General features: G+C 37.9%; 1 non-coding gene across 1 annotated transcript; it reads left to right on the top strand.

Moving 5' to 3' along the window:
- The first annotated feature begins 349 nt into the window (after positions 1-349).
- Positions 350-423, top strand: TRNAV-UAC (transfer RNA valine (anticodon UAC)). The gene has a single exon. It is a non-coding gene; the product is annotated as a tRNA-Val (tRNA).
- The last annotated feature ends 26,977 nt before the right edge of the window (positions 424-27,400 follow it).

Below are 27,400 nucleotides of genomic sequence, written 5' to 3'. Positions count from 1 at the left end.
AACAAATTTACACTAAATACTTTGTATATATATATATTTCCGTGAAATGATAGCACATATAATGCCTACAAATTATCAGGAACAAATAACAAAAAATATTTGCTAACTTTAAAAATTCCTGTCACTGTAGAGCTAAGTAATGGGGCTAGTAAAACTGCGGTTCAAAACCTTTTAAATAATTGCGAATCTTAAATGCATTACATATCATAACAGCTAACAAACATTTCATAGAAAATAAGAAAGGGACTATGTTCAACTTCTGGATAAGCTGCACTTCAATCCCTGTAACAGGCACTGAAAACTGACTGTTAGCACACATATAAGATTTGATGAAAGCTTATGGTCATCCGGTGCTGTGGTGTAGTCGGTCATCACGTCAGTCTTACACACTGAAGGTCCCCAGTTCGAACCTGGGCAGCACCAATCGAGTTACTGAAAATTGCGCGCAATGACAATTTTAATTGTACAGTAGCATGAATTAACCTTTAACAGTGACGCAAGTTGATGTTGTAAACTTTGTAACAGAGTTTTAGGTTTTATAGCGCACACAATGTTATTATAATACGGGAATCAAAAGTAATTTTTTTCTAAATTATATTTTTTTATTTAAAAGAAAAAAAACAAAAAAAAATAAAAAAACAAAAAAAGGTGCACCTTGCTGTGCTGGCAGCTTTGTGGGTGTGCGACCCTGGGCAGCCAACCTTTAACAGTGACGCAAGTTGATGTTGTAAACTTTGTAACAGAGTTTTAGGTTTTATAGCGCACACAATGTTATTATAATACGGGAATCAAAAGTAATTTTTTTCTAAATTATATTTTTTTATTTAAAAGAAAAAAAACAAAAAAAAATAAAAAAACAAAAAAAGGTGCACCTTGCTGTGCTGGCAGCTTTGTGGGTGTGCGACCCTGGGCAGCGGACCTGCATATGTTTGTAAATTGTAAATAGTAATGGGTATTTAGATTATAAGAATCTATTTATAATAAGTGTTAAAAGATTTACTACATCATACATATATGAATAAATAATACCATATGTTTAATAATCATAATTCATTTTATATTATATTTTTTTAATTAATCAATTATATTAGAAAGATAAAAGTGACATAATTATTTTCAAGATAAATCTCAATCTTTGATTTAAATATATTATTATGAATATTCTAAAATGTTCTATGGAAATTAAATCTTTACCAATTATCAAATAATTATTGATAATTAAATTAAAATTCTAAAAATTTTATTCCAAAACAAACATATCGATATATATATAATTTAAATTAACAAAATATAATGAACCACATTAGTTTAACTGGTTGGAAAGTCGACCAAATCCTAACGATGTGTTTAATCCGAAAGACTTATATCTACATTATAGATCACAAAAAATCTTAAATTTAACAATAAATTTAATTAAATAATTTAAATCAAATTAATATAATATAAAATAAATATAAATTAATATTAAATATTAAAACCAGATAACCCATACACTTTAACATCAAATATCAACTTTATAAATGTCTCATTTCCTCTAAAAACTTATAAAGAAAATTTGATTTCAAGAAATCAGCACACTAATTGAAGAGAGCAAAATTCGTTGCAACTTCATCAAGTAGTAACTCTCAATGGAATTTTTCATCGACAAAATTTCATCTTCTTCAAGATTTTATTACACCTTTCATCGACAAGTTCAAAGATTTCCTTCGCTATTAATATCCCTTAAGGTAAAACATCCTCTCTACTGTTATTAATATCCATTAAAGTAAAACATCCACTCTATTTTAGACATATTCTAATATTATCTTACTTTTTGTAAAGCTCCTTTCCCCTGCTTTGGGTTTATTACTACCGTAATTTCTTACCATTCTCTACCGTTTGGCCTAAGAAACTCCCAACCGAAAATTAAACTAACTCCAAAAGTCTTCGAAAGGTTTTAACTATTAGTATGTTTCACGGTTAGGATTAGAATCCAAGCTTCAATGTTCGAACAAGGATGTACATCTCCATCATTAGTTGTCATCATTAGTGGTTGTCAATATCCTCTAAACTTTTCTCAACTAGTGATTTCGAAAATGATAAGGAATTTAAATTTTTTTTTTTAATTCTGGTTTAATTATTGTTTTTAATTATATTAATTAATTTTTTTTCCTCTTAATTCATTGTAAGTTTCAACTTTGTATAATTAAATGTTGCAAATAGATTTTAAATTAAACATAAAAGTAATGGAAAATACAAATATTAATATAGATATTTTACCCAAACTCAAACAAAGATATATATATATATATATATATATATATATATATATTTTGTTGAATCTATAAATTGTCAATCTATTTACTCTGAATTAGCATACAAGCATCTTTTAATTGAAACTACAAAACTATGGGCTAAACCACCATGCACCACAAAACTGCTAAAAAGTAAAAACCATGTGCCAAAGGCCACCAAAACTCGACACAAAAATCACCCAGATTTTTTATTTTAGGGACATTTCCCCAAAACCCCCCATTACATCTAACGCTACATAAAGCTCGTGGTGGTAGTCGTGTGAAGAATATAACATGTATCCAACATTCTCCTACATTTTGTTTTCTTTGGTCACAAGGGTATATGATCAACGATCTAGGGCAATAATACCCACTGTTTCTCTACATCAAGGGAACTTCTTAGTGCTCACAAATTTTCTTAATGAATCTACAATATTCTTCAAAATATCCACCTTTACAAGTATCACCTTATTTTCTTCAATCATATCTCTCACATAGTGATACTGGACATCAATATGCTTTTTCTTAGAATGATAAGTTGGGTTCTTTGTTGGGAAAATTGCACTTTGACTATCACAATCTATCCTCACGACTTGTTGTGCTAGCCCAATACCTAAACACAATATCTATAACCATATTGCTTCTTTTCTTACATGAGTTCCTACCATGTATTTGACCTATGTAGTTGACTGTGCCACTATAGACTATCTCTTGCTTTTCCAATTGATTGTTCCTTCAAATAGGTTAAACACATTCCTTCTTGTAGATTTTCCATGATTTAGATCTCCAACCTAGTCTGCAAAAACAAAACCATATATGTCTAACACTCTATCCAATATTGATCTTCCTTGGTAGCATAATCCATAGTTAGTAGTGTCACATAAATATCCGAAAGCCCTCTTTATTGTTGTCAAATGCTCTTTTCCTTAATTTTGACATATATATGTTCAACACTCCATTGCATGTGTAATATCTGATCTAGTACAAACCATTACATATGACAAACTTCCAACCAAACTAACATATGGAACACAATCCATGTCATCTTCCTCTTCCTATGACTTGGGACATTTAATTTGCAGAAAACTTTACACTTACAAGAATAGGCACCTTTACCATTTGCATTCTTGCATATTAAACCTCTGCAATGTTGTTTCGACACACATTCTCTTATTTAACCAAAGTTCCTATTTGTCTGATCTCTTCTAATTTCTATTCCCAAAATTGATCTAGATTGGATCATTATATTGTTTTTCATCCATCTCAATGCTTTTAGAGTGGAACAAGTGGAGGAAATCAACTCATAGGACCATTTTTACGGGTGGGGCCCAGTTTGGCAAATTGGAATATGAAACCTTCCAGGAGAATTTTGAGGCAACAAATGGATTTTTTTTGGAAATAAAAATTTGTTTTTATTTTGAAACACCTTTTTTTCATATCCTACACACAAATGTCTTTCTAATGACGCAAAAATTGCCTCAATTGGAGTCCATATGCAAAAGTTATGTCACTCATAAGTTAAAATTCTTGTTTTCACCACTATAATTTGAGAAGATGCGACGTTAGCCCCCATAACTCATGGAGAAGGGGCTAACTACATGATTATGATGAAGAAGACTCTAGAAAATTCAATACTGTAGTAGCTCACGGTCCACAAGCCTTACTTCTTTATACTTGCAACCATTTTCTATTCAGAGAAAGAGAGCATAGTTGCCTCACCTTCCAGTTGGGTTTTCTCCAGAAAAAGTTTCCAAGGATATATCTTGTGTCAAATGTGTTTTGTGAGTTTTTATTTCATTATTCTCTATTTCTGCATCAATTTTAATTTGCATGCATACATAATAAACAATAATCTAGAAATCTCGAAATCTAAAGAGGAATAAACCCTAATAATGTAGATTTTCATATTTTTAAGTATGACTTTTGTGATGAACTATCCAGTGGAATATCGACAGCAATCTACAAATCAAAAATTAAATTTACAACATTGAGTTCCTTCATGTCAAATTTAAAGGACAATTGAATTTTCACTTCCTAGATGATTTCCCTGTCATTTCCAATCTGCAACATATCATCCACATACAAGATTAAATAAATAACATGATACCCATTAATTTTAAGTATACACACTAATATTCCTTACTTCTTTCAAATCCGAGTTCCAATATAAAAGAATCAATTTTTTGATACAACAAACTTGGTGATTACTTTAAAATATAGGGACTTTCTCAACCTGTATATTAGCTCTTTCTTTCCGTTCACAACAAAACTTTATGGTTGCTTCATGTAAATTTCTTCTTTTAGATACTCATGTAGGAATGTTTTCTCTACATCCATCTATTTTACTTCAATATCAAAAGCAACAACAATAGTAAAAATAAAGCTAATAGACTTTAACGTGGCAATAGGAGAAAATATCTCACCAAAGTAAATTCCCTCTACCTATGAATAACCTTTTGCTACTAGCAAAGCTTTTTATTTCTCCACTTTTCCTTCTGCATTCAATTTCTTTTCAAACACTTATTTGTTTCCAATAGGCTTTCTTCCAATTGGAGACTCCAATATACCCCAAGCCTCATTCTTTTCTAATGATGCCATTTCTTCAACCATGGCCTTTTTCTAGAATTTTTCATCCTCTGAATCCACTTCCTCCCTAACAATTCTAATATAATCATTGATAATAAACAAAGAAAAAATGAATGGAAATTAGGTGGAGTATACCTTTATGGTTGCCTTCTTTTCCAAATCGATATCTTGAATACCAGAGTATGTTGTTGTTCCTATTCTTTGTATTTACAATTTTTCTTGTTATGCCCCTTTTTCCACATCTCCAACCTACCTTTATGAATTTTCGTATAGATTTAGAATTTCCTCTAGATTTAGATCTCTCACTTGAGGAATTATATTTATTTCTATTCTAGGAGCATTATCTTACAAATAAGTAATCTAATTTCTAACTTTCCATATTTTTCTATCTCATCTCCTGCAATAATAAGGATGAGACTATGTCATTGAAAACTTAAATTAGTTACATTACTACTTATGAAAATAACTAGAGTATCCCATGATTCTAGTAAAATGCACAACAAATTTATACACATATCTTCATATGAAATCTTAATATCAATAGATGATAACTAACTTACCATAGTATTGACAACATTTAGATGCTTTGTCATCAAATATCTATTCTTCATCTTCAAGTTATACAACTTTTTCCATAAGAAGAAATTTTTATCCACGTACTAAGTCTGATACAAAGTCCTTAACTTGTTCCATAATGCCTTCATTGTAGCTTCTCCTAAAACATTTAGTAATATTGAATTTGGGAGACACAATCATATTATTCTCTTTGCCTTCTAATCCAACTTGGTCTAATTTTCTAACAACATCCCTAATGATATAGTACCTAGATAAAAAACAATCCATTGATCTTTCTCCACCAACAAACCTTTCATTTTGAGTTTCCACAACTCAATACTATTCCCATTGAATTTCTTTATCTCTATATTTAAACTAGTCACCATTTCTTTTCACCATAAGAATTAATTTTCTATATATCCCTCTATAACATAGTCTACTATAGGCTTGAGCCAAACGCCTTAGCCAAAAAAGTGTTCCCTTGAAGCCAAAATTTCTTTGACACCAAATGTAGGTTTTAACCCTATAAAATTAATTGTTACAAATAAATTATTAATAAAATAGAGAATATGCAACAGAAAGCACACACATTAACATAGAGAATTTACCCTAGAAACCCAAACTAGGAAAATTAGAGAAAAAAAAAAGACAACAACAACAACATTATATATTTCTTTCTGGTATTACAATAATATATATATATATCTATATATATATATATATATATATATATATATATATATATATATATATATATATATATATATATATTGTAGCATTAATAAACTGCCAATCCATTTTCACTAGATTAGAATATAATTGTAGTTCCTTAACCAAAACTACAAAATCATGGGCTAACCATCACACAACATAAAATTGTTGAAAGAAAAAATTGTGTTGAAAACCGCTAAAAGTAGATGAAAAAAAACTACCCAACTTTTTCAAAGGCGCAACCTCCAAAACCCTACATAGGAGGGCTTTTTCCCCAATACAACACTTTGCGCTTAGCACTGTTGGACAGATGGTATTGTTTGTCTTGCTAGTGGAATTAAGTGTGTCGGCATTGATGTCAACGATCATGCTGGGAGATCAAGTTGGGTAGTTGGCATTATCAGACGGTTAGCAAGTGTGTTGGCATTGATGTCAACTAGATCAACATGGATGTATGTGCTAGCATGATGTTAGGAAAGACAACATTGATGTCCACTAGGCTAGTTGTGATGGCAGTAGATGCTAGCAATGATTTTCTTGATGTGTTAAGCTCAGGGGGAGTCCCATGGTTGTTGCAGTGATCTATAGAGAATCATCACAATAGTAGGCCTATTGGGGAAGCCATAAAATGATGGATATGATGGTTGGGAGTCCCAGAATTTGGAGGAGATTTTGCCTCAAGAGGTCAGCTCAGATACTCTTAGAGTTAGCACAGTTGGTTAGTGCTCGGAAATAGATTTCCAATGATATGTGGAAGTCCATAAATGACCATCGGGATCAAAAGTTAGTCATATCTAAAGTAAGGACCTTGAAGCCATTAGGAGCAGGAAGAATTTTGAATATCGAAAGTAGGCAAAATTTCAAACCCTGAATTTTGGACCCTCGGACTTCTAGACATCGGAAGGGCTGAATCTCGGAAGGCTGAATTTTGAAGTTCGAAGCCTTGGGAAATCAAAGCAAGAAGAATATCAGGGAGCAGGAAGAACATCAGAACCTCGAATATCGGAAGGTCAGCATATGGGAACCTCGGAGGTTCGGTACATCAAAATTTTGGAGTTTCATAACTCCTTGTTAATTTTATTCTTTTGGAAGTGTTGAGGGTTACATGGAGCAGGATTTACAAAGGATTCCGTCGCAAAACCAAAGAACTAGGGACCCCTTCTCTCTCCTCGGAAATGACACATGGCAACAGGTGATTGGTCCTCAGGAGCTGGCAGTGGAAGATGATATCAACATGACATGGCAGTCAGAATCAACACTATTGGGTGGCATAATGGGGAAAATTTGGGTGACACATGTCACCAATAAGGAGACGCCACATGGATTGATGACAAGAGAATGACGTCATTTCGAGGAAGTAAATATTGGAGGTCAGGATTTCATAACTCCTATATAATTGATTTTTAAGAAATTCATGATACCAGGGAGTTTTGATGTTGTTTGGCACTTGTTCGTAGAATCCCAAAGAACCAAAGGTGCAAAGAAAGGATTAGCACCTAAGTGCTACGAAGATGCCACATGGGTATTTTAGACCCTGGAGATTCGTAACTCCATTCTAATTGAATTTTGAGAAAACTTCTTATGCCTGGGGTTTCCGATGTTGGTGGTGCTTGGTTGTGGAAGCCCAAATAACCAAGGGCGGAGAGAAAATACAGAAGGAGATAGGCCCTCAGCGGAATATTTAAGGCCTTAGCACCTAAGTGTTATGCCACTGGAAACAGCTCCTGGTCCCATGAAGGTAATGTGATAAGCAATAAAGCAAAAGGGGCTAAAGGTCAGGCTTGGGATTTCAAGATCTCATGATTTCGTAAGCTCATGTTAATAAAAAGTTACGATATGCGTGGGCTCCAAAAGTCCAATACAGTGGTGTATGAAGTTGTCGATCACAACACATGGTCCCATGCTGGAAAATCAATAGGGGGAGAAGCATAAGGGGCTAAAGGCCAATCAGGATCCCACGATTTCGTAATTTCCATCCTTAGTAAAGTTATGAAATGATTGGGCTCTGATATAATAGCACAAAGGTGTATGGAAGATGAATGAGTCGGCAACTAAAGAGTAAATGTTCATAGTAAGGTTGGTTGTTGGAATAAATGGCATCTAAAGAGATTGTTAGGTCAAGGAAGAAAGGACCACGATTGTGCATGATGATTTATATGGAGTTTGTCAGTGAGTTGAGACAAGTCATTGTTTAGTCAATTTAGTGTCCTAAATTGCTTGCATGAATTATCAACCGAGGTTTGTAAGCTGATGAAGTGTAGTGCACTATATGTGCTTAGTTAACCCTTCCTACTTCGTTGTTTTGTATTTTTATATTGTTTTGGGGGTTTCTGTTCTTTGATTCCTAATGATGTACAAACTGAATTATGAGAAACTGAATCTAAACTTCCTAAAGGTGAACCAAGAGCTTAAAACTAGTCAAAATCTAAGTTAAAAGAAGGAAAACAGAGCATCTGTCCTATCTTGTCATTAATCCTAAGTCATGAATCTAATTCTTAGAATTAAGAGGTGAAGTTGTGAGGCATGCTGAAATAAATACAGAGAATGAAATTAACTGAAGTACTTCTAGTTATTCTATCCTTCAATTTTGAAAGATAACCTTCTTGAGATGGAATACAAACAACTTTCTGTACTTCATGATCTAGAGAACTAAATAAAAACATGCAGAAGGTAACTGATCGGTTTCAACCATTGTGTAAAGTGAATGTTAACCATTTAGTTTAGGATGGGTATCAGCTTGAAATGGTGATCAAAAACATTCGTTAACACAGTGCATTGACAATCTGAACTAGAAAATAAATAACAAAAACAGTGAGTAGACTAGTCAACAATGCATTCTCATTACTTTCAACCTTACTCTGTTTAGAAACAAAGTTGTTTCCTTTATGAAATGGATTGGAGAAACAAGACTGCACAATTGAATTCTAACATTATGCTATTGATCAAAACTAAAAGAAATCAAACTACAAGAAATCAACCTAAGTTAGAAACACTTCTATAAGCAAATGATGAAATTAAAACTGAACAGAAAACAAATGAAAAGAAAACCTCCTTCAGTGCAGGGGCCCTCTGCAACTGACTGGGTTGAGTTGCTAACTAGTTGAAAATACTCTTTCAAACGATCATTGGTCAACACACGACTTTATATTATAAATAGGAACAAAAGTTCAAAATTACAGAGCTGCAAGTCTGAGCTTAATACATCAAAAACTTCGAACCCTTCTCGGTTCTGTACAACTAGTATTTAAAAGAAAATATTCATAACTGTCTTTGAGGAAAATTAGCTACAGGTGGTCTACACGTATCACAACAGGACTGTGTAAATGTTTGATCAGCTACAGGTGACTTGAATTCGAGCAAGATGGTTGCACAGAACCGTTAACATAGGTGGCTGATCCGAGTTAATGTTGCAACAGAACTATTGGATTTATTAATTAACCACAAAAGAGTAGAAAAAGAGTCCTATTGCTTCCGGGTTTCATATGTTTGACTCCACCTTTGACTGTGGTCTTGAGTTGGCTTTCTTATCGATCTGGGCTGAGTGACTAGGATAGGATTCATGTGGAGTCAATTCCAGAGATGCCCATGTGGCTGGTTTCTTCGTTTGACACCTGGAACCTGCCAGACCATGGAAATAGCTATAGAATACACAGTTAGCTGCAGAATAGGTTGCATTCTATAGCTAATTTGTAAAAACTTATTCAAATAGCAAAAACATAAAAATATAACATGTCAATCATTTAATGCTCTCCTTAAGACAAAATCTATCATTTATCATTGATGGGGATCTGTAATCTTATGGAAAAGCAAGGAAAAGAAGTGAGAAAAGTTGTCAGGGAGAGGGTAATTCTGAGGTTCAACATACCCCCACTGCAAAATCATTTCATGTCCCCATGCAATTTGCCAAAAATGTGAATTCTTCTTTCCTATTGCATTTGTTCAGACACTTCTGCTAATACATCTAGTTTTCTTCTTTTTCTCCTCTTTGAAGTGACTGCCATCCTGGGTTTCTTCATAAGAAGCCTGTATTTAAGGTTGATGATTGTTCTATTCAAGCTTCTATTCTTCCTCTTCAACTTCCTATTCTTCTTGTACCATAGCCCTAGGTGTAGTATTGTATTATCATGAATAGCTTCATCCAATTTACTTTGTTCCCTCAGGGTTTCATTTTCTTTCTTGATGCGTATATTCAATATCTCTAACTCATAGATTTCTTGTTTGAGAGAGTCAGTTAAAGGTTCTTGTGGATTAACAAAGAGTTCTAGATTAGTTGAGGATTCTGGATCCATTGAGGCACTTTTCTTCTCCAATGATTCTATATAATCATAAATTTGTTGATGTACTAGGTCTATGCTTGGAGATCCTCTACTGGGGCTGCCTTCGAAATACTATTTAGGAGAGTTTTGAGGACTGTGTGTAAATGGAACATTATCAGGAGATGGTACTGGGGTTTCTTATTCTAGATTTATGAACTCTGTTCCCTTTGATGATACCTTCTTTACCATACCTCAGGGTCTAGATCTCCTTCTAAGTTGTAGAGGTCTTATGTTCTCCTCCTTTGTACCCTTTTTTTCCTTTCCTATCTTTTCTTTTCTCTTGATTTGTTTCCTAATCTCTATCAATTTTTCAAAGACTAACTCTTCATCATTTTTCTGTGTGGAGGACTCAAGTTTGCTTTGAATGGTTATACCGATATTCTTCCTCCTACTCCTTCTGACATTACCCTCTTCAAGTGATTCTGGTTCCTCTTGGAAATAGTTTCTTATCAGGAAATTTTCCCAAGTATCTCCTATTCTTTTCAAATGAAACTCAACTAGTATTTTTACCAACCCATGATGGTACATGGTTGTGTCTAGGAATTCTATTTTCTTTTGTACATTTGAAGCCATCCTTCTTAAACTGTTTAGTAGGAAGAAAGGGAGGTTGATGTCTCCATTTTCTAGAAAGTTCATCAATAAACGTATATGATAGACATACATGCACTCGAATCTCCCCTCACAGGTAATGAATTTCTGTAATATCAAAAACATGCTTCTACATTTATTTTTAAGTGCTGAAATAGGAATTCCTTTTCTAAACATAGAGACATCCATACATGGGTTCCTAAGGATCAATTTCCATGATTCACTGTGGAATTCCTTGTTTTTGAACCATCTCTCACCATGTCTTGGCAGTTTTGTAGCCTCTGCTATGTAGGATTCTGTTACTACAAACTTAATGTCTCCAATTTCCACTTCTGTACCATTGAATGATCTAGCAAAAGATTTTGTGATCTCTTTGTGGAAGCCATCAAATTTTTCAATAAAATTGAGCCATCCGGCCTTCTGTAGCATCTCCTTGAGTTGTGGGAATCCCTCCATATATTTTTCTCCTACTGGCTATGTCCTGACAATGAGTCCCATGGCTTCTATTTCACAGAATTTGTTTTAACCTTTGGAATTACTCTCCTGGTTTATGAAATGGACTGATTGCAGGTATGGTGAAAAAGAACTATGGGTTTTCGACTTAGTTACCGGAGAATCCACAGTAAGAACCATTTTCTACCAACGTTTCAAATCCCAACTAGGATCCATCATCAGGACAACTTGAATGCTTGATAGAAGAAGAGCTTAGCTGAGCGATTAAATAGTAATGAGGAGAGTAAAATGAGATGAAAGTCAGCTCTCAATATCTGATTAATGAGAGTCGGCTGTTACAGATTATTTTAATTAATTAATTAATTAATTTTTTTTTTTAATAATAATCTTTTAATAATTAGTTACTTTTAATATAATATGATAGTTATTGTTAATATTACTTATATTATTAATTATAAGTAAACAGTGAGGGTTTGGATAGGCGTGTATACGTTGGTCACATCGTAGTCTTGATCTTGACCGTTAACAGATGGAGTTATTAGGGACCGTTTAGGTACAAAGTATGGAGAGTGTAGCGGAGATGTGGTATGATGAAATTATTATGGACAGTTTGGTACCGAGTATCGAAGATGTGGTATAATGAAGTGGCAGTCAAATCAAATGATGGCTTGTCAAGGAGACATACGATTATTCATATTATGTATGAGTTATGTTTCTAACTTGCTATTTGAAATAAATTTGGCATTTTACCTTTAGAACTTAACCTTTTGCTTGATAACTCCTTTGGTGTTGATCCGCAGGTACTTTTAGCATGGTTGGTCTCCAAAACTGGATTCTTCAGTTCCCTACATTCATGATTTATTTGTGAGTTATACAATTGTGCCAGAGCTGATAAGTAAGTTGTAGCTGCAGAATGGAATCAGCTGCAGAATGTGAAAAGAAGGAAAAATGAAGTATGGCTATGGAATATGAGTGTGAAAATGAAATGGAAACTGGTTATGACAGTTAGGGTGAAATGGAGTAAAACTATAAAAATAAAATGTAAATGGAATATGACAGTGAGATGAAGTGGAACTATAAAATAAAATGAAAACAAAATGAGATGGAATGATACTATGAATTTGCGCAGACTCTAAACAGCAAATAAATGTAGCTTTTGTCACTACTTATTATATAAAGGAAATGGAAAATATAGGATGTCATAAATCTCTAATTTTCACCCTGTATTTTTTGTATGAGTATGCCAATCAATGATTGGTTTTCAAACTCACACAATTTTTTTTTTGGAAAAGTAAAGACTAAGTTAGTGGAGAAGAAGAATTCTTCTTCACTAGCTTCATTTCAGAGTTATTCTGGAAAAACTTAATGAACTCCTCTCTTGAAATTGGTTTTTGATATATCTTTAACCGATGACCATTCACAAGAAGAGGTATTTTTCTTCCATCTATTGTCCTTATCCTTACTGCTCTGTTACTAAATATTTCTTCAATCTCATATGGCCCAAGCCAATAAGTTTGAAACTTCAATTGAGCTGATAACTTGCTTCTTTACCTCTGCATTCTCTAGAGTTGATAACTTGTACATTCCAATGTTAGGTAGTGGAACATCTTGCTGCAAATAAATCTCATGTTCTATCTCTCACTTGCGTGGAAGCCCTTTAGGCTCTTGAAACAGATTATCAAAATCGGAAAGAACTTTAACTAGATTTGATTTCTATTTAGGATTATAGCCTTGGAATGCATCGGATTTATCAATATCCTTTGCTTTTACAATCATAAGTAAAAATAACTTACTTGAATTTACAATTATTTTCATATGTCCTGAATTTATGAGAGAGAAATTATCTTTGAGTTTATGAGCCCTTACAATATATTTAGTTCCATCCTTAGTAAGTTAATACTTATTTTAAATTCGATAGAAGATAGAATTTCTATCGTACAAGTATGGACTTCCTACTAAAATTCCACATATGTCTAATGGGACTATGTCTAACTCAACCTCATCTACAAACTTTGACCCAATAGTAAAACGGAGTTTACATTGTTTTGTAACTTGTAGCTTAGTTTTATCACACACCCAACCTAATGGATATGGCTTTTTATGAGGTTTTGTTTCTAGACCCAACTTCTTTACAATTGCTTCAGAAATCAAATTAACTTGTGACCCATTATCAAATAAAGTATCAATTTTCATATGCTTGGAAATGACTCTGATATGAAATAGCTCATTCCTTTTCCTCTCATCATTATCATTATCAACAGAATGCGATGAATTACTTGTAGATGCTTTAGAATCTTTACCTTTTATACCTGTAGTTGTAACTGTTGTCTCGTCACTTGAGTCTGATCCCAAATCCTTTTGAACATCAGCAGCATTCTTTCGCTCTTTACTCCCAAAAATTTTAGGCTTCAATTTTGGATGCAAAGACCAACAGTGTGCCTCATCATGTCATTCCTTCTTACAATGAGTGCATGAAGGTTTATCCTTGTTCACAGTGTTTGTGTAGAATTTCCCACTGTAGATCAACAGATTATGCAATATACTAAAGCAAAATACAAGATCTAATTCTACAACAAACTTTGCGGAAGCTTAATCGAATATGAGCAAGATCAAATAGAACACATATAACAGAGAAGAAGATTCAATCACACATGAAACACAAAAGAATACTTTGGGGAAAGCCTCAGCTAAAAACCCTAATCTTTGTACTATCATACAAGTGGACATATGTTCAGATTACACAAAGCCTTAGCTCAAAAGCTATCCAACTCTCAGTACAATCCCTCTGCTACTCATAGACAATCAAAGGCTTCTCACAAACCTTCTCCTCTACCCTCCAAGCCTCCTATTTCCTTACCCAGTTTTTCCTTGGGTCCAGTGCTTCCACTTGTGTGATAATACAGAGATCGGGGTTTTTAGCTGAGGCTTTCCCCGGAGTATTATTTTGTGTTTCATGTGTGATTGAATCTTCTTCTCTATTATATGTGTTCTATTTTATCTTGCTCATATTCGATTAAGCTTTTGCAAAGTTTGTTGTAGAAGTAGATCTTGTATTTTGCTTTAGTATATTGCATAATTTGTTGATCTACAGTGGGAAATTCTACATGGTATCAGAGCAAAGGTGATCAAAGGAGAGAACTGTATACAAGAAGGGAGAAGTTCGAAGTTTGAGATTCTTGAATATAGAAATCGAATTCTTATCACATCTCAATTTCACCAATGGAATTCAACGGTTTAAGACTCAAGTATGCCCTTAATGGCAGCTTGAATTATATAGCCTGGAAGGATCACATGGAAGAAATATTATAGGATAACGGTCTGAAGGACTTCATTGATCAAGAAGTCCCCAAGCCCGCAACGGCTAATGCTATAGAATTGGCGGAATGGAAGAAATGTGTGGCTAGAGAAAGGAGAATCCTTCTGGAGGGATTTCGAGACCACATAGTCTCGAGTCTCCATGGGAAGGAGACACCGTTTTCGATGTGGAAAACATTGAAAGATCTATATCAGAACAGCAGCGATCAGAGGAAGCTAGCGCTGAAAGACAAGCTTTAGAAAATCAAGTGTGAAAAGGGCGACACGATCTCTACATATCTGAACAATATCGCCACCAACAAGGATGAGCTTGGAAGCATAGGGATCATGACAACCGATGATGACATGGTGAGTCTTGCACTCCTCGGTCTTCCTAAGAGCTGGCATAACTACCAAGACTTGGTAAATCGAAGAGAAAAACTACCAGATTGGGAACGACTTTGGTAGGATGATGCAGGAGGAGATAAGAAGAAGCACCATAGATGGTTCTTCATCCAAGGAGGATGAAGAAAATTTTGCCTTAGCGAGTAAGGAAAAGAAAGGGAAGGAGAAGGATTCTCATCCCAAATCGAGTTCTTCCCATGGTGGGAAGAAGTTTGACAAATCGAAAGTGTGATGCTTTCATTGTCATGAGGTGGGCCATTTTGCTACAAATTGTCCACTGAAGAAATCCAAGATGGGATCCAAGGAAGGATCTGAAGGTGAGGCATTGGCCTCACAATTCGAGTTGGATTTCACCCTCTTTGCATGCATGGTTTCATCCATGGTGGGATGTGGTTGGTTTCTTGATAGTGGAGCTTCTTTCCACATGACCAGCGAGAAGAGTTTTCTTAGTACCTTGGAGGAGAAAGATCTCTAGATACTCATAGTGATGGGTAATGATGAAAAGTATAGTGTCTCGGGTGTAGGCACGATTGTTTTTTAGAGGAAGCAAGGAGCTCGCATTACCTTGACCAATGTCAAGTATGTACCAAGACTGAGGAAAAATTTGGTGTCAATCACAATGCTAGAAGACAAAGGCTATGATGTAGTCTTCAATAAGGGCAAGGTTTTCCTTCGACACATCACCATGAGACAAGTGAAGCAGATCGGTTCACAAGTCAAGAACCTGTATGCTCTTAAGGTTCAAGATGCATGCAAAGCCTTGAGGAGCAAGGCAACTATTGGAGACTTGGTGGTTGAGAGAGAAAGTACATTACTTCTCAACATGCAACGCCAGAAGAAGTCTCAAACAATTGTGGAGGAGCCAGAATTGGTGAAGCAACTTCAGGAGGTTGTGGAGCAGCCACAACTATAGAAGTCGAGAGGAGATCGAGTAGAGAAATCTACTCATGCAGAGACCTCCAATAGGGGGAAATTTCGAGCCAAGTGGGCAGAGGGATCACATGCATCCATACCTCCAGGACGGAGGTGGGGCGATGTGGAGTGACAGCCCTAAGAAGGCTGGAATAGGGGCAGGATCATTGAGGTAGCCAACCTATTTGATTAGACCTTGCTACGAGAGCACCGACGAGGAGTAGCAGGACTGGCTGAGTGGGTAGAGACAGATGCAAATGGAGCGGCAGAGAGAGCTACAACGTAGAAGTCCCAAGACTGTGCATAGCTAGCAAGCTGCAGAAATGCGAGAGGCATAGGAGTGTTGCACCAGTGCAAGATGGCACAGAGAGGTGTGCAACGGTGTGAGATGCATGGAGTGTTGCAGCAACTTAGAGGTCAGAGAGGGAGCACTTGTCAGCAGCAAATGGAGCTTCAACATCAGAGGATGTTTCTAGCCCAACAGGAAGGTCAGTTGGGAGTTTTTTTTGTTTCAAGAGTTGTTGGAGCAACAACACTTGGGAGAAGTGTTACTTGGGAGAAGTGTTGCATGCAGAACATTCCAAAGGTTCAGGATCGGGTTCGTGTTGAATGCCTTTCTTGTTGAGAGGGAGTGTTGAAAATAACAACAAGAAATGCTAAAAATAGAAGTGTTAAAAATAGCACTACTATAAATAGCAGTTCGGGTACCAATGTTGGACATAGAAACAAGGAACGAAAAATGGAAGTGCTAAAAATAACATTGCTATAAATAGCATTTCTGGATGGATTCCAATTTCAGTTAGTCCATGAACTAAACTTGAGAATTAAAATTCGAATTTGATCTTAGCAACTATTTGTAAAATAATTAATTAATTCATCTTGAGTTAATTAGTTGTAGGAAATCAAACATGAAGTCTATGTGAAGACATGCAACAGTTTCTCCATTGATTGAGGAAGTTATCCCTTGCTTAAAGGAGATAAGGATGAGTTGTACTTTGATTTGTAATTAGTCACCTCAGTTATCTGAGTTAAGTCTAGTTATATTAGTTCTAACAGTTTGTAGAATTAATTGTGAGTTCAGTTATTTAATGCTTGCATGCATGTAACTGCTGCTCTCCAGATAACTGAATATTCTCTCATAAATAACTCATGCATGTCATTTCAATCAGAGACACAGTTGAGATCAGAGGATGGGACAATGTACTATCAGTTGGAGGATTTTTCCTATATAGGAAACTCATCCATGCAGAAGGAATTATCTCCTTCAGGATTGCGCAGTTACTACTGAGCCAAGTGAGCAGTGTGAGGTGGGAATTCACACAAGTGGAAGCACTAGACCCCAGGAAAAACTACACAAGGAAATAGGAGGCTTGGAGGGCGGAGGAGAAGGTTTGTGAGAAGCCTTTGGCTGTCTATGAGTAGCAGAGGGATTGCAGAGAGAGAAAGATAGCTAGTGAGCTGATTCTTTTTGTAATCTGGACTATTTTCCACTTGTATATTAGAGAGATTGGGGTTTTATGCTGATGCTTTCCCCGGGATTATTCTTCTGTGTTCATGTGTGATTGCTTTCTCATTCTTAGTTATATGTGTTCTTATTGATCTTGCCCATATTCAATTAAACTTCCGCAAAGTTTGTTGTAGAAGTAGATCTTGTATTTTGCTTTAGTATATTGCATAATCTGTTGATCTACAGTGGGAAATTCTACAATTTGTTTTCCTCTCCTTCCATTTTAGTTTCTTCTTGCCTTTGTTCTTGCTTTCAATAGGTTTGGATGATTTCCCAACATCTGGGGTTACGTTTTTACCTCTAGCTTCTAGATGATTTGCTTGAACTGATACATCATCTAAGCTAGTTGGATTAAACATAGGTATAGTATGCCTCAAATAAATATGAAGACCACCTATGTATTTTAACAATGTCTTTGGTGAGTCCAAGGATATGCCTAATGTTAAAGCTCTCTTACAGAATTCGTGAGTATAACTTTGAACACTTTGACCTTTTAATTGACGCAGTGTTTGCCAACTCATCATTGCTTGTTGCATACAAGCCAAAGGATAAAATTTCTTTTTAATGGAAGAAACAAATTCATTCCAAGTTGAAATTATTTTACCATTCTTTTGGAGATCTACTTGTATCTTGACTTCCCACCATACAAGTGCAGTTCCTCCAAGTTGAAGGCTAGGAAGCTGGATCTTCTTCCTTTCTGAAACAACTTTCTGCATAATGCAATATAAATCAATTTGCCTTATCCAATTATCAAGCTTTTCAACATTAAGTTCTCCATCATAAATTGGCAAATCAAATTTTACATCTAATTTGATCAAAGAGGATTTCTTTTTCTTCTTCTTAGAAGAACTAGTTTTATGAGAAGAAGATGATGATGAAGATGATGATGGTGATGATGGAGGAGATGGTGGAGGAAGCATTCCTCCTTTTCCTTTATCTTCTTTATCTGGAGGAACAAAAAGAAAAGGTTCCTCTACTCCTTTGTCTAGTTTAGGTGATGAAGTGCCTTCACCTTTACCCTTTTTAAACTCATTATACATCTCTTCCACCATTGCACGTATCGTCATGAAACTATCCAAGAATTGGGATTCTGACCCAAGTGGAGTTTCATCTGTCATCCTTCTTTGTGAAAAGACCCTTCCAATCTCTGGATTCGCCTCAACAAGTTCACCTTCACCTTGTCTAAGCCTCAACCTAGTAAGCATTCAAATCTCCACACAAACTTGTCAAACCTTTAAAAACCTTACTACTCTAATACCACTTGATCTGTTAATGAAAAAGGTATTATAGACTATGTGTGAATTTGCCTATGTTACTTAGTGCAATGGATCAAAAAGATTGTGAATAACATAAACACTTAAACAATTAGAAAACACATTCAAACACATCAACACAACCAAATTTAATAAAGGAGTTCACCAGACTTCCTGGCTATGTCTCCTAGTCCTTTCGCTTCCAATGTTGACCTCTCTATTATGTCTTCAAATTGTTGTTACAGGTGTGATCCGGACTTAAACAGGAACACAACAAATTACAGAGATAACCATAAATACAGATATGCAACGGAAATAATACTTCATTTCATTAATGTAAAATACTGAAATATGCTTACAAACAGTAATGGAAATAAACTAGCTAGGGCGATGGTAGCTTATCTCTGAGAAGAGATGTGGTGGCTACATGCCTCTGAACTATGTCACAATGAGGCTCGAAGGCCTATTTATTGTTGAGAAATAATGGAAAACCCTTAACATTCCAAAACCTAACCCTAGAAGATGAAACACCAAACTGTGGGCCCCGTTTGGGTAAATTGGTACACCAACTTCCCGGGGTCGTAACTTTGGCATACGATCTCTGTTTGACGCGTACAATAGCTCGTTAGAAAGATCTATCTGAGCACTACCACTTTGGGAGGCAACATGCATCCATGGACCCATTTTGCCCCATATTTCCCAAAAAACGTCGTTTAGGGCCTCAAAACGGCTCCGGAAGTTCAGGACCCGAAAAAACTGCTAAAAATAGTAAGTTTTGCTACAATTAAGGAAACTGAAAATGCTGAGAGAAACAATGGTGGGGGTCCAGGTGGACTTGACAGGTGGCCACCAATATCCACCTGGATCATTCCTCCCCCCTTAGGAAGCAATGGTCCCCATTGCGTTGAGTTCCTCCATGAGATGAGGAAACTTTTGCTGAACTTGTTCCCTGGTGAGCCACTTGCCCTGGTGAAGGAGTTGGCCTGCTTTGAAAACTCGATACAGTTGGATATTATGTTGGTGAGTGTTCTTGATCTGTGTGTCCATGATCCGATCAGTTGCAGCTTGTTCCATGCAATCTGGATTTAATTCTGTGGGTGTGTGCTGTTCTGCAATGTCGGATGTGTCTAGCAATGGTGGAAAGTATGGTCGAAGGCGGTCCACATTGAACACTGGTTGTAGGCCAAGGAATGGGGGAATGCTGAGCTCAAATGCATTGTCTCCCACAACCTTAGTAATGGTGTAAGGACCATATCGGAGTGGTCTCAGTTTCCGATAGGCTCCAGTAAGGTGTTCCTTTTGCAAATGCAACCAGACTTTGTCGCCCACCTGAAACTTGTGTGGCACCCGATGTTGATCATGTCGCTGCTTGTACTTGGCATTTGATTTCTCCAGAATGTCATGGACCTGCTGGCAAATATGTTGGATGCGCTCAATGAAGCTAGTGGCCTTCTCTGTTTCGGACTGGACATGAGCTGAATTTATGTGAGTAGCTGCAAGTGGCATGGCCACATCAATGGGGCATAGTGGCTGGAATCCCAAACCCACCTGAAAAGGGCTATGGCCAGTGGAGCTGTGAAGAGCTCGGTTGTAGCTGTGCTGAACATAGGGGAGGCTCTCGTCCCATGTGCGTGGATTCTTTGAGTTATACATGCGCAGAATGTGCACAATAATCCTATTGAAAACCTCTGTCTGGCCATCAGTTTGAGGATGGAAGGCTGTGGACTTCGTGAGTTTGGTGTCCAGCATTAACCAGAGACTGGACCAAAATGTGTTGAGGAACCGACTGTCCCGATCTGAGATGATAGACTATGGGATCCCAAAGTGCACCCACACTCGTTCAAAGAAGAGTTTAGAAGTGGCTTCTGTTGTGATACTCTTCTTGCAGGCCACCATAATGGCCATCTTCGAGAACTTGTCGATGACCACAAAAACACAGTAATTTCCATTATTAATGGAAGGGAGGCCTGACATGTAATCCATGGAGATGGATTCCCAAGGTCGACTAGGGGTAGGCAACGGGGTATAGAGGCCGTGCTTTTTGATGGTCGGTTTGGCGATGGCAGAAGCAGTACATGATCTGATGTACTTCCCAACATCCTGTCGAAGATTTGGCCAATAGAAATAATTTTGCAGTACTGCCACTGTTTTCTCGACCCCGAAATGCCCAACAGCCCAACTGTAGTGTGCTTCCCAAATCATCTTGGCACGCTCGCTTGAAGGAACACAAAGGTGACCCAGGTGGCATAATAGGGCATCCTGGAGGTGAAAATCTGGAACATGCCGACCCTCCAAGAGTGTCTGGTATGTGTGGCTGAATTCTAGGTCGCTTTTGTAGAGAAGTGGCCAATCAGAAGTCTTGTGCCCACAAGAGTTGAGCACGGTGGTTAATGACATAATTGGTGGTCGACTGAGGCAATCTGCAACATTATTGGTGCTGCCCTTCTTATACTTGATATTCAAGTGGAACTGTTGTAGGTATGTAGACCACTTTTGATGGCGATCATTCTGCAATTTCCCTTGGGTCTGTATGAACTGCAGGGGTCGGTGGTCGGTGTGGATGACCGTTTCCTTCCCCAAAATGTAATGCTTCCATTGTCGGCAGGCCTGCACAATGGAATACATCTATTTATCATAAGTGGGGTACTTCCGGACTGTGTCTGAAAGTGTTTCACTGTGATATGCCACTAGATGTCCATGTTGAGTAAGGATTGCCCCAATCGCATTGTCAGAGGCATCTGTCTCGACCTCAAATGGTTGTTGTAAATCTGGTAACGCGAGCACTGGTGCCATGCAGAGGCGATCCTTCAACTCTATGAATGCCTTTTGTTGAGATTCAGACCAAAAGAATTTTTCTTTCGCTCCTCCCTTGGTGACTTGACTCAAGGGCCAAGTAATATGAGAAAACCCCAACACAAACCTGCGGTAGAAGTTGGCAAGACCTAGAAAGCTGCGGAGCTCTGTTAGAGTGGTTGGAGATGGCCAATCCCGAATGACTTGGATCTTGGCTGGATCCACATGCACCCCTTGTTCATCAATGATGTATCCCAGATACTGAACCTGGGTCATGCCAAAAGTGCATTTCTCCAAATTGGCACATAGCTTGTGTTGCCGCAGTGTTTGGAGAACCTGTCGGATGTGGTGGAGGTGCTCTTCCCAACTCTGGCTGAAGATCAGAATGTCATCCAAGTATACTACTACAAATGAGTTGGTGAATGGCCGCAAGATGTCATCCATTAGCCTCATGAAGGTTGCAAGAGCATTCGTCAATCCAAAAGGCATAACCAACCATTCGAAAAGGCCCTCCTTGGATTTGAAGGCAGTCTTCCACACATCAGAGGGTTCAATTGGTACCTGGTGATATCCCGACTTCAGGTTGATCTTGCTGAAATATTTCGCCCCCTTTAGTTGGTCCAGGAGGTCATCAATCTGCAGGATCGGGTACCTATTACGGACAGTGATCTTGCTCAGCGCCCGATAGTCAATACAGAGTCTCCACGTCCCATCCATCTTCTGTACCAACACGATCAGGCTCCCACAAGGCGATGAACTCGGATGGATGTGACCTTTCTGCAGGAGCTCCTGAATCTGCTTCTTGATTTCATCGTTCTCTAGAATGGAGCGGCGATAAATTGGTCCATTGGGTAGCGGCGCACCTGGGGTCATATCGATGGAGTGATTGACCTGACAGTGCAGTGGAACCCCTGCGGGGAAGGTGAAGATGTCCTCGTACTCCTCCAAGACCTTGTCCATCTGTAGTTGTCGTGCAGAGGGGCCTTGTCTGGAGGCTGCAGCCACCGTCTTCTTCTTTCCTTGAGGGCGTATCATCAGGAAAATAAATTTCTCGGTTTTGGAAATGATCTTACTGCATTGTTTTGCAGTAATCAAAGAGATGGCAGGAGGTGGTGCTACCTCTGGTATCCTGTACAGCTTATTTCCCAATGTAATAATAACAGCACGGGACCTTGATTCATACACAGCATGTCGCTTCCACAAGTATGGTTGTCCTAATAATACATCACAAACTTCAAGGGGAGCAATGTCACACAATACCTCATCCGTGAAGGGCTTGATGTTGTATGGAAGGCGACACTGCTGGCTCACGCGAAGATCTCGTCCTTGGTGAAGCCACCCGATGGTGTACGGTTGTGGATGTGTTGTGGTCGTTAAGCCCAACCGCTTCACGACCTCTACCGAAATGAGGTTTTTTTGGCTCCCGCTATCAACAATGAACTGCAACGTGGAGCCCTTTACCCACATCTGGGAGTGGAAGAGATGATCCTCCTCCTCTGGATCTTCAGGTTCATTTTTCTGGATCTTGGTGGTAGCAACAGTGGCGTTGGGATCCGCATCAATGATTTGCTTCCCTTTGTCATTCCCCTTGTCGGGTTTTGACTCAAAGTCGGAACATGCATCTGATTCTGAAACCTTTAGCTCAGCCACCAGTGACTGCTTGGCCCGACACTCACTTGTGTTGTGAGTGGAGCTCTTATGGAACTCACACCATTTTCCCGTGTCCTTTTTCGGCTTCATGGCGTTGTTCTTTGCTTGCAGCTTCGACGGGTTGTCTTGGGCTGCCCCGCCTTGGCTTTGTCCTTTGTTCTGTGGTTTAGGGGCACCTTTCCCCTGCTTTGGATTCGCAGATCTAAAGTCTCGCTTCTTTTGTTTAAACTTCTGCTCGACCTTGACGGCATATCGGTATGTTGTGCCGGGCGAGGAGATGTTCAGGAATTGTATTTCTTCCTGGATGTACTTGTGCAGGCAGTCGCGGTATTTGAGTACCAAATGCTGCTCTGAATCCTTGGTGACATCTCGGAATGAATTCCAGGTGGGTGCGGCTGAAAATAGTGAGCCAGTACTTTCATCCTTCTGCTCGCAGTAGGTTTCCCACTAGTCCTTGACGTGGGGGGCTGCTTTGAGAAGAGCGAAAACAATCTTTTCCTGACTCGAAAATTCATGAACTGAAAAATAACCCTCTAGCAGATTTAACCATTTATCTACAGCATCTGTGTCTATCTGACCCTCAAATATGGGGATTTCAAAATTAACTTGTACCTTAAAGGGTGTTGCATTTCTAGAGTAGCTATTGGAAGACGATGTGTCGCTTCTGAGTAGCCGCTGAAGGATCTGGGCAAAGTTGTCCATCATCGTGTTTCGTTGTCGCTCGAGGGCTTCTTCGAGCAAGATTTTGATAGGATCTCCTGCCCCCTCGTCTTTCTTCTCATCCGCCATGGGAGGCCGTCGGGATTTGCGAGGCTGGTCTTGCAAAGGTTCGACCAGTTCAAGCCCTAACTCCTTATATCCCGACCTTGTTGGGGACATGCAAAGAAAAACAGAGAAAAAGTAGACCGCTCTGATACCACTGATCCAGACTTAAACAGGAACGCAACAAATTACAGAGATAACCATAAACACAGATATGCGGCAGAAATAATACTTCATTTCATTAATGTAAAATACTGAAACATGCTTACAAACAGTAATGGAAATAAACTAGCTAGGGCAATGGTAGCTTATCTCTGAGAAGAGATGTGGTGGCTACATGCCTCGGAACTGTGTTACAATGAGGCTCGAAGGCCTATTTATTGTTGAGAAACAATGGAAAACCCTTAACATTCCAAAACCTAACCTTAGAAGATGAAACGCCAAATTGTGGGCCCCGTTTGGGTAAATTGGTACACCAACTTCCCGGGGTCGTAACTTTGGCATACGATCTTCGTTTGACGCGTACAATAGCGCGTTATAAAGATTTATCCGAGCAATACCACTTAGGAGGCAACATCGGTCCATGGACCGATGTTGCCCCAGATTTCACAAAAAACGTCGTTTAGGGCCTCAAAACGGCTCCAGAAGTTCAGGACCCGAAAAAACTGCTAAAAATAGTAAGTTGTGCTACAATTAAGGAAACTGAAAATGCTGAGAGAAACAATGGTGGGGGTCCAGGTGGACTTGGCAGGTGGCCACCAATATCCACCTGGATCAAGGTGTGAGCTCAGAAACAGAGTCTCGAACACGAAAATGGATCTCACCACTGTGTTCAACTCGAGTTTTCAAGTCAAAACAAGTATATACTTGATCGTACTTGGCCACTATGACCTCCAGACCCCCTAGAACGGTTCAAAACCACACTCTGTCAACTTTTTTGGTGATATGGTATTAATATACCATGTTTAGTTACAAATTGCAATAAACGCGGAATAATACGATTACATTAAAAATAGAGGATAAACCAAAGGATCGGCAGGCGTGGAGTTGACCCCGACTGTTCGGCCTTTTCCGAGTGCAAATCTCGATACCAAGCAATCCAACGATTATCACATCCCACTTGTCAACTAAGCCAGACGTTCTACACCGTAGATTTGTCCTGCTTGATCTGACAACTGTCGTGCAATCTCGCGCTCCAACTAGCATGTCCGTTAATTCTCCGAAAGCACATGAGAAAAGTTTTTTTGGTGTGCTACATGTCAATCATTGAGTGGGATCACGTAGATTTATGAAAAACCATTTCCAGCCTTTGAGGCGCGCAAGAAACCATTTACCGCTTTCCTGCCAGAACTCAAAGAAGTTTAACTTCTTTTGAATAACCTCATCGCGTTCGTTTTCAAGGATAACCTGCTTTCATGTTTCGACGCGATATGTGTCGATCTCCTTTGATCGGACGATCCAACGACTGTGGTGTGAACCAATCACACATACGCCATTCCTTCTCTGCTGACATCATCCATAACCTATGACTCATTCCCGGGTTGCCACATGTCCTGCTAACGTAGGCATTGACTTTTGGCCTAAATCTTTAATTGGCCCTAATTTCTTCATCTGGACTCGGATTTACACGTTGTTTGCACCGTTGGATTCGTATTATCGAGAACTTCAACGTGAGCCCACTTTCACCTGCATTTGACGACTTTTGATCTGGAGGCAAAACTGAATCCATTTTGGATCACTTCATGAACTGCAAGGTTACTTATATGAATATGACTGGCTACATGAGGTCTTCACTTAAGCTAATTCACTTAATCCAAATTAAATTAACCCATTTTATTGGTTGAATCAGATTTAACTTGAACTCCATGACAAGCATTGTCGGGGATTGTGAGGAATAGTAAAAAAAGCTCAAAGATAGTAAAAAGGATGTCTTCATCTTACCCATATTCCATCTCTCTAAAACTTGTTAAGATGTTCCAAACTCTCCTTCAAATAATAATTGTTAATTGTTTTCCAATATAATCATAGTTATCGGAAGCCGATCCATCTCAAAATGATCCAGTTTGAACCAGATTAAAACAATTTTGCGTCAAGACCAGCCCTCCAAATTAGTTTTGGACAAATTCAATTACAAGCCAATCCATTGTACGACCCCAACCATGCATGTCCACGACCCTAAAATAACACCACAAATGAAGGATCTAGACTCCTTTTCAACAATAACATAGCTCTAATTATAGATCCCCACCTCACCCCTATTCCACTACATTCTTCACACTCTTTTCATTAAGTATTTGTGAGTTCTTTTAGTTGCAAGCACACTTACAATGCTTAAGAACTTACAAATGAAAAAGAAAAGCCAGTTGGAAAAACAACAATTGAGGCGCAATATAACCCTTGATTGAGGTGCAACATGTAGTTGGACACCACACCTGACTCAAATAATCTTAGAGGATCTTGATCCTTCCTCAAAGTGGATCATGGAAAGTCAGCCATGCAACATTTGTAGAGAATGAATTGAACTGGATGGATTTGTAGTTACTTTATCCCAAGTGATATGGAGAGAGACCGGGCAAAATGCACCACTAGATTATTATGAGGTGAAACAAGAGTTAATTGATGATATATCAACATGATCCATTTTAAATAGGGATTTAACATGAGCCGAGAGGGATCCAATTTTTTTACATGCAAATTTTTTTATGAGCCTAAAATATTTAAATGTTTTGTATAGTTATTTTATTTTATTTTTTTCAACTTTGATGACCAACAGACAACGTTACACATCACACTGGGTTGTAGAATGAGCCTCTTGGCTCAATCAAAAATGTGTAGAATTTGGACAAGCAAGAATAATTTAGCAACTTTTTCCTGATTTCGCATAGCAATACCCAACTTACACAGCTACTGCAAGGGAGGATAACAATATGGTGCAGGTAAATCCCATTGGATGGTGGAGAATGGAAGAGAACAGAGCTCCAAAAATTTGAAAGCTTGTTGTGCATTTCTAATTTTAGGTTGGCATTTTTGTAACTACTGAACGGAACATGTTCACACACAATTATCCAGTCCATTAAAAGAAAAGAAACTTACCTTTGGCTTTAAGAGAGCAAGAAAACTTCTTTTTATGCATGGAAGTTTCTGCCTTCATAAGCAGAAGACTCCACGGGATGTACACTTCAACGATGCTTCACAGATTGATGAGGGTAATTCAGATTAAAAAATTGGCTTAATTGGCATGCTAACATGACATTGTATTATAAGATAGTGATAATGATGATGATGATGCAACTAAACCTAGTGAGGCACCGGTGATTTTGGATGGCTTTAGAGAAAATATTA

This window comes from Pinus tabuliformis, chromosome 8, assembly GCF_031772625.1.
Source record: "Pinus tabuliformis cultivar Carrire ecotype Pingquan chromosome 8, CPIR1, whole genome shotgun sequence".
NCBI lineage: Eukaryota > Viridiplantae > Streptophyta > Pinopsida > Pinales > Pinaceae > Pinus > Pinus tabuliformis.
Note: the sequence above shows the minus strand (reverse complement) of the source record. Positions and strands in the feature narration are given on the sequence as shown.